We start from the raw sequence: 8,831 nt of genomic DNA on the forward strand, positions 1-8,831 counted from the left end.
AAAAAGATGATCATATTTAGTTCCTTTCCCCATCAATGCTATTAATCTCATAATTAGTGTTATTTATATTATTTTCTTAATTACTTTTTTTTCTTTCATTTAATTATTTATTTGAAGAAATTAGTTATTATAACTTTATAAGAATTACACATGTATTTTTACATAATTGATTTGTTATTTTTAAAATTTTTGGATCATTCTTCATCTTAAAGTTTCTATCTATATGTAATAATAAAGCTAAAATAGAAAATGTGGGGTGACACCTTCTTAGCAATAGATACTTATTTATTCTGATCAATGTTTCTGACATTTTTTGTTATTTTTTCCTTAAAATAATTGTTGCCTCGATTTTTAGTTTTAGTTTTATTTTTTTAGCATTTTCTAATTTTAAAAGACTGAAAAATTTATATTGAAAATTTACAAAATATAAAAAATGATTTATTTAACTCCTATCATCATCAATATTATTATTAATTTGTTTTACTTCTTTTCTTAATCTTCATTTCATCATTAATGTAATTTATATCATTTTCTTATATATATATATATATATATATATATATATTTGTGACATTTCTTAGAAGTTAGGATTATTATTTATTTAATTTTTAAAATTTTTTGAATTCTTTTGTCATACTAAATACAACATGTTTTATTATAATTACATTTAATATATTAATCAATATGTTGTACGAATGAAAAGAAAATTATCATTTCACAAAAACGAAGGTTAAAATATAATTTATTATGATTAAGGAAAGATAAAATTATTATTCCAATATCCATAACCATATATAATACATTAAAAATTAATTGAAAAGCTGTAAATGGAAAAGGAATCACCATTTAAGGAATCATTATTTTTAAATTTTTGGATCATTTCTTCTTGTAAAAGTTTCTATCCATACGTAACAATAAAGTTAAAATAGAAAATGTAGTGACACCATTCTTACTAATAGATAGTTATTTATTTTTATTAATTTTTTTTGACAATTTTGGTTATATTTTGCTTTAAAATAATTATTGCCTCGATTTTTTTTAACATTTATTTTTAATTTTAAAAGATTGGAAATTTTATGTTAAAAATTTTAATAATAGAAAAAATGATTTGTTTAATTTTTATCATCATCAATACTACTAATTTTTTTTGACGTTTTTTCTTAATCTTCATCTCATCATTAATGTTATTTATATAATTTTTTTTAATCACTTATTTTTTGTTTTTTAACTCTTTTATATATATAAAGTTGGATATGTAAATGATGATGTGACATTTCTTAGAAGTTAAGATTACTATTTATCTAATTTCTCCAATTTTTGAGTTCTTTTGTCATACTAAATACAATATGTTTTATTATAATTACATTCAATATAGTAAACAACATGTTCTAGGAATTAAAACAAAATTATCATTTCAGAAAAATAAATGTTAAATTATAATTTTATTATGATTAAGGAAAAATAAAGATATTATTTCAATATCCCATAACCACATTCAATACATTAGAAATTAATTGGATATAACTGTAAATGGAAAATGAATTACGATTTAAGGAAAATAAATGTTTGCAATACCATAATAATTAAGGAGAGAGTAAGATATTATTTTAATATCCTAATTCGGAACTTTTAATCTACTACTCAATTAAAAATAAAATGCATTTAATAACATGAAAAAGTTATTAGTTTAATATTTTTTCTCATTGTACTAATTCAGTTCAATCAAACTTAATTTTAAAGATAAAATAACAGCTTCATTTTAATTGTTGTCAATATATTTCAAAAAATTATCGTGAAAAGGCTTTTGTTGCACCTTATTTTAATTTTCATATACTATTATTATTTTTTCTGTCATTTTTCAATGAATTTTTATTTCGATTTAAAATTTATTGTTTATTCTTAAAACTCTGATGGTACAAATTAAGGTGGAGTATAATATAATAAATGATGATTCTTCTACTAAATAAGAAGATATAACGAAATTGAAAGGGTGAAGGTTTTTTTTTTGTAAATGGATAGAAAATTCTATTAAGGTATCATTACGTCATTATTCAATATATTTTTAATATAAATTTCATTTGTTGATGCATTTGTTTAGTACTCCCTCTGTCCCTAATTACTTGTTTACTTTTCCTTTTATAGTTGTTTCTAATTACTTGTCCATTTTGACAAATCAAGAAAGAATATTTTTTTACCTATTATACCCTCAATTAAATGACTAATTACTTTGAAAATTGCAGAACTTTTCATCTACTTCATAATTAATAGGGGTAAAATGATAAACTCACTATGTCATTAATTGATTTCTTAATAAATGTGTAAATTTAAAAGTGGATAAGTAATTAGGGACAGAGGGAGTATTACAGTCTTATTTGACATTATGAGATATTTCTTAGACATTTAAGGAGAATGGTAGACCGAAATATATATTATATATTAAAGGATGAACTTCATGCAATGGAAGAATTTGTTATTAGCAAATATATTTTAACTTATTTGATAAAAAATATATTCTTCCTCATTTAATAGATGTAAAATTTGTGAACCTTTATTTTTTTTCACAATCTTCATATTATTAAGACTAATAATAATATTACGATTAAACAACAAAGTAAATATAAAATTAATCAAAAATATTTAATTTAAATGATCGCGCGAAGTGCGGCCAAGTTCTCTAATTTAAAACAAAAAAGTAAAATTTAAATGGGTCTACTATAGAATTCCTAAATATCCAACTTGAAAAATTATGTTAAAAATGGAAAATAAAAAGTGAAATAAATTTAATTGAGAGTTATCCTTCGTCTGTCCCATTTTATGTGAGACTTTTTATTTTTTTGAGAATCAAATAGTTTAAGTTTAACCATAAATTTGCGTATGATATCCTAATTTTTTTTAAAAATTTTTTGGAGAAATTAGATAAATAGTAATCTTAGCTTCTAAGAAATGTGACATCATCATTTACATATCCAACTTTTATATATATAAAAGAGTTAAAAAAGAAAAAATAAGTGATTTAAGAAAATTATATAAATAACATTAATGATGAGATAAAGATTAAGAAAAAACGTCAAATAAATTAGTAGTATTGATGATGATAAAAGTTAAATAAATCATTTTTTCTATTATTTAAATTTTTAACATAAAATTTCCAATGTTTTAAAATTAAAAATAAATGTTAAAAATAAAAATAAAAATGGAGGCAATAATTATTTTATTAAAGAAAAATATGTGTAGAAAAAGTAGAAGTAGATGAAGTTACTTTAGTTCATATTTTTGGTGGGCCTCAATGTACAATTTCTATAGCTTTTAGTCCGACTCTTTAGTGCAATGCTGGTCCTCCAAACTCCTATTTCTAAATAAGAGTAAAATAAAATATAAAAGAGTTAAAAAAGAAAAAATAAGTGATTTAAGAAAATTATATAAATAACATTAATGATGAGATGAAGATTAAGGAAAAACGTCAAATAAATTAGTAGTATTGATGATGATAAAAGTTAAATAAATCATTTTTTCTATTATTTAAATTTTTAACATAAAATTTCCAATTTTTTAAAATAAAAAATAAATGTTAAAAATAAAAATAAAAATAAAAATCGAGGCAATAATTATTTTAAAGAAAAATATAACCAAAATTGTCAGAAAATTAATTCTTCATGTGGGTTGTTGTATATGTAGAAAGGCACGTGTACAATTAATGAGGCACAATTAATTTTATAGTACAATTTGAAATGTTTTGTGTACAACATGGTAGTGCCGTATTCGTGCTTTAAAGTGTGAACTCTAATAAGGAGCAAAATGAGTAATAATAATACTTCTAATAAGGAGTAATGAGTAATAATAATAATTGCAATGTTAGTCCTTCTAAGTAATGAGTAATAATAATAATTGCAATGTTAGTCCTTGGTGTTAGTCATTCTATTAATGTACAATTCTTTTTGCACGTTGTACAACTAATTAATGCAGTCAAAAGTTAATGTACAAAATTGTATGCATGTTGTACAAGAGTATTAATGCAGTGTTAGTCCTTCTAAGTCTCACTTCTAAATAAGAGAGTAATCTTAGCTTCTAAGAAATGTGACATCATCATTTACATATCCAACTTTTATATATATAAAAGCGTTAAAAAAGAAAAAATAAGTGATTTAGGAAAATTATATAAATAACATTAATGATGAGATGAAGATTAAGGAAAAACGCCAAATAAATTAGTAGTATTGATGATGATAAAAGTTAAGTAAATCATTTTTTCTATTATTTAAATTTTTAACATAAAATTTCCAATGTTTTAAAATAAAAAATAAATGTTAAAAATAAAAAATAAAATGGAGGCAATAATTATTTTATTAAAGAAAAATATGTGTAGAAAAAGTAGAAGTAGATGAAGTTACTTTAGTTCATATTTTTTGTGGGCCTCAATGTACAATTTCTATAGCTTTTAGTCCAACTCTTTAGTGCAATGTTGGTCCTCCAAACTCCCATTTTTAAATAAGAGTAAAATAAAATATAAAAGAGTTAAAAAAGAAAAAATAATTGATTTAAGAAAATTATATAAATAACATTAATGATGAGATGAAGATTAAGAAAAAATGTCAAATAAATTAGTAGTATTGATGATGATAAAAGTTAAATAAATCCTTTTTTCTATTATTTAAATTTTTAACATAAAATTTCCAATCTTTTAAAATAAAAAATAAATGTTAAAAATAAAAATAAAAATCGAGGCAATAATTATTTTAAAGAAAAATATAACCAAAATTGTCAGAAAAATTAATTTTTCATGTGGGTTGTTGTATATGTAGAAAGGCACGTGTACAGTTAATGAGGCACAATTAATTTTATAGTACAATTTGAAATGCTTTGTGTACAACATGGTAGTGCCGTGTTTGTGCTTTAAAGTATCAACTCTAATAAGGAGCCAAATGAGTAATAATAATAATTCTAATAAGGAGTAATGAGTAATAATAATAATTGCAATGTTAATCCTTCTAGATAATGAGTAATAATAATAATTGCAATGTTAGTCCTTGGTGTTAGTCCTTCTATTAATGTACAATTCTTTTTGCACGTTGTACAACTAATTAATGCAGTCAAAAGTTAATGTACAAAATTGTATGCATGTTGTACAAGAGTATTAATGCAGTGTTGGTCCTTTCCAACTCTCACTTCTAATTCTAAAATAAGGATAAAATAAGTTCTCTCATTGATTCATTGCCCAAAATCCTAATAGGATTCTTCCTTCAATTAATTAACATAATCTTACAATATATTTGTTTGGAAATTGCATCCAAATGGTGTTTCAATTTTGACTATAGTTTTTATAACACTATAATATGGAATACTAATGGAAATGGTACAAATCAAGCAAGCTCAAATTGACGTAACATGAAATTAGACACTAATATTGGGTGCTAGTGGACATGGACTTTGGAGAATCAATATGATTTATTGATATTTTAGTGATATTTTCACAAATATATCGAGTGATGTGTCGAAAATCTGAATGTTATTTACTCTAATCTTAATAATAATTGTATTTAGTATAAGGAAAAAAATTAGTCATCAAAAAAGAAGAGAATTAAATTGGAGGGAATATGACAACAACGAGAATACTATTAATTGAAATAGGAATATGCATGAATATATTGTTTTGACTTGTCTGTATCCATTGTTTTGTAATTGGTGCACTTATTTTTTTTGTGAATGCCCTACCAAGTACCAACTAAAGTTCTTTCCAAATCAGAATAGGCCCACAAGACCATATTGTGTTTTCTGCAATGATATTACCTATGATACTCTTTCTTGAGGAGTATCAGAAATGACCTATTTACCTCACAAAATAGGGGTAAGATCTACTTATACTGCATTTTCTCCAAATCTCACTTGTGGGATCACATTAAGTATATTGTTATTGTTCTATTATTTATGATTAGGTAATTTATTCGCGCGAAATAATTTTTCTAAGCTTTTAAACAGTATTTCTAATTCTAATAATCGACTGTTACAAGGAAAAAAAAAATTTAGTAGGTTTTAAAAACATTTCAATAAAAATTAAATGATTTGACATTATCACATTTCTCAAGAATTTTAAATATATAATGAATGATTAAAAATATCATAATATATGTTTGATGATATAATTGTCTTGTTAAAACTAAGTGATGTTTTTATGTAGTGATTAAACATTTTTTTTTCTATTTTTTTGTACATGAAAAATATAGAACTGATAATTTTATGGTTAGAAAAACTTCTTGTTAAAACAAATTATATAAAAGTTTTTGATAATCAATATTAGTTATAAATAAGTTAAGACCGTTTAAAATGTACACCACAACAACATAAATAAATTTTTTTAGAGACAATCTACTTGTTTGAGGTCAAACGTTCACCACATTTCGTTATTGTTACTTTGTTACTCTAACAAAATTTATAGAAGGAGAAAAATAAATTTGAAACAACAGCAAAATAATATTGTTGACCCTTTTAGAAATTCATTCTTCATTAAATTGCTGCTCTGAAGGCCCTTCTAGATGCTTCATCAATGCAATTTTATGACCTTTTCAGAAATATATATGTATAGTTATTGCATTATGAAAGTACAAGTAGATCAAAATGTTAGATTCTAGACTCATGTTAAAGAAATATTCTCGAACATTATAAAATTAAAAATGAGTCTAACCTAGATAACTCAAATGCTCAGCAATTACTTGGGACATAAAGGACAACAAACCAATGTTAATAGACATATCATTGGTAGCTTAAGATATTACTTTTATTTATAGCAGGTTTTGTTTCATATTCTTCAAATTAAGCTTGCTGAAAATAGTCATAACTCACACCAAAAATATTTAGTAGAGCTTAATGAGAACTTTGTCCAAGTAAGATTATATACATACCAAACGAAAAATAATCAATACAATTTTAAGGAGACAACAAAACAACGAGAAAAAGCATACATTAAAGGGGGTAAACTATAAGATATCCAATGATGATAACAAATCATTCTAACCATAAAAGTTCTCATGTTTTAAAATAACATACGTCAAAACATTGACTAACATTTCAATCAACATTCAATCCTTAAAGTACTCATAATATCCACAGAGGCGTATCCAGGATTTCGGGATGATGGGTGCATTATTACAAAAAGGTTGATCTAAAATATAAATTTGATCGGTTGGACATTTAGGTTCTTATTACTGAAAACCGTTAAAATTAATATTATAGGTCCACAACTAATTAAAATGTCAAAAGTGTTACCAATAACCATTTAGAGAGGTGTTATCTAATTTTACAAAGAAAAATAAAACAAGATGAATATAAAATTCAAATTTCTAACGTCACGTAGAGAGGTGCACTCAGTCATCATCACATTATATGATACTCCGAATATGGGTTCACACATCTATATTTCAATATTTTTCAAAAATATAACACTACTATATATGATCTCGGGAGGGGAGCATGGGTTCACGTGAACCCGGTGACCCCTCCTTGGATACGCCTCTGAATATCCAGTGATAAAATTTAGTAAAAATAGATAACAACAACATAAAAAAAATATATGGGCATGCAAAGTTATTAACTCTCATAGGATTTTCTAAAGAACACAAAATCTCATCCTTGTATGTGAAGAAATGACGTTGTTAATGAACAAATTAGAGATTTGTAAGAGTTTTTTTATTGTACCTTCAACAGTTTCAGTAGAGAAAACTTGTTTGAATACTCAATTAACGTTTTTTATTTAATATGTACTAACAAATACTTAAAACAATAATATTGCAGAAACATAAACAACAAAATTTAAAGCATGTACTCAAAAATAACAATTAATAATATAAGCATAAATTAATGATTGTAAAAACATACCAGGATTTGTAACAATACAATGAAACATAATGGAAAAAATCGAGCCCAGTGAATGCACATTGTCCCCTTAAGGAACTTATTCCCCCTAGTACCTGAGATTTAAAGGAATAGATCCTCTCAGGAAAGAACGATTCTATTCACCAGTATATTGATACAAAAAAATAGTGTCAGTGAGTCATTTAACAAGAGCAAAGTACACAATTATTTAACTGTCCAGAAGAAGAAAAAGAAGATCAAAATTTTCATTGTTTTAAAATGAGAGGAAATCTATTTATAGAAAACAAAAGATAATGTGAACAAATGTTTTTTTGTGTCTTATCGAAAAGGTCACAACCTTTTATAAAAGTTGTAACTTTTCATAAGAGTCACAATTCTTCATAAAAGTCGCAACTTTTCAGGAAAGCGAAAGCTAATTTTGGAAATAAAACAAATTAAGAGGGAATCTTGGTTTGTGGTGGCGCCATGTAGGCGGGTCTAGGATTCTCTTTTATATATGATATATGATACTCATATGGTGGGGTAAGAATGAGTCGCCTTTGGTCAGAGAGCTTTACCTCCCAAATGGACCTTTTCAGCACAAATACGAAATAATCAAACCCCAAAACAAATATCAGACATCTGGTACAATTAAAGGAAATAAGGAGGGATAGGAATACGAATTACACAAACCTTGTAGCATAGTCTTATTGAAACCTTAGTTGCACGGACTCTTCACTTTTGATGCCGCACCCGTCTCGAATTCTTCAAAAATACACTACTTTTGGCGAATCCAACACACACTCGTTGACATTTTTGAAAAGTCCAAGCAACAGGTTGAAACTGCACACAGTTTATCAACCACTCACAAAACCACCGAGATCTTTGACTTAGCTTCCAGGTAATCCACCGGCCCTTTACCAACCTAGACAGGGAGAGCAGAAGATAACTTTTTTTCCCTTGAAAAATAACAAGTATAATACTTCAAG

The 8,831-nt window shown here is 24.9% G+C and overlaps 1 protein-coding gene across 2 annotated transcripts in view; it reads right to left on the reverse strand.

Moving 5' to 3' along the window:
- Positions 1–8,831, reverse strand: part of LOC125820984 (uncharacterized) — a 443,574-nt gene that overhangs the window by 246,698 nt on the left and 188,045 nt on the right. The window lies entirely within an intron of this gene.

Source organism: Solanum verrucosum, unplaced genomic scaffold (assembly GCF_900185275.1).
Source record: "Solanum verrucosum unplaced genomic scaffold, falcon-dt-bn FXZP01000232.1, whole genome shotgun sequence".
Classification (NCBI taxonomy): Eukaryota; Viridiplantae; Streptophyta; class Magnoliopsida; order Solanales; family Solanaceae; genus Solanum; species Solanum verrucosum.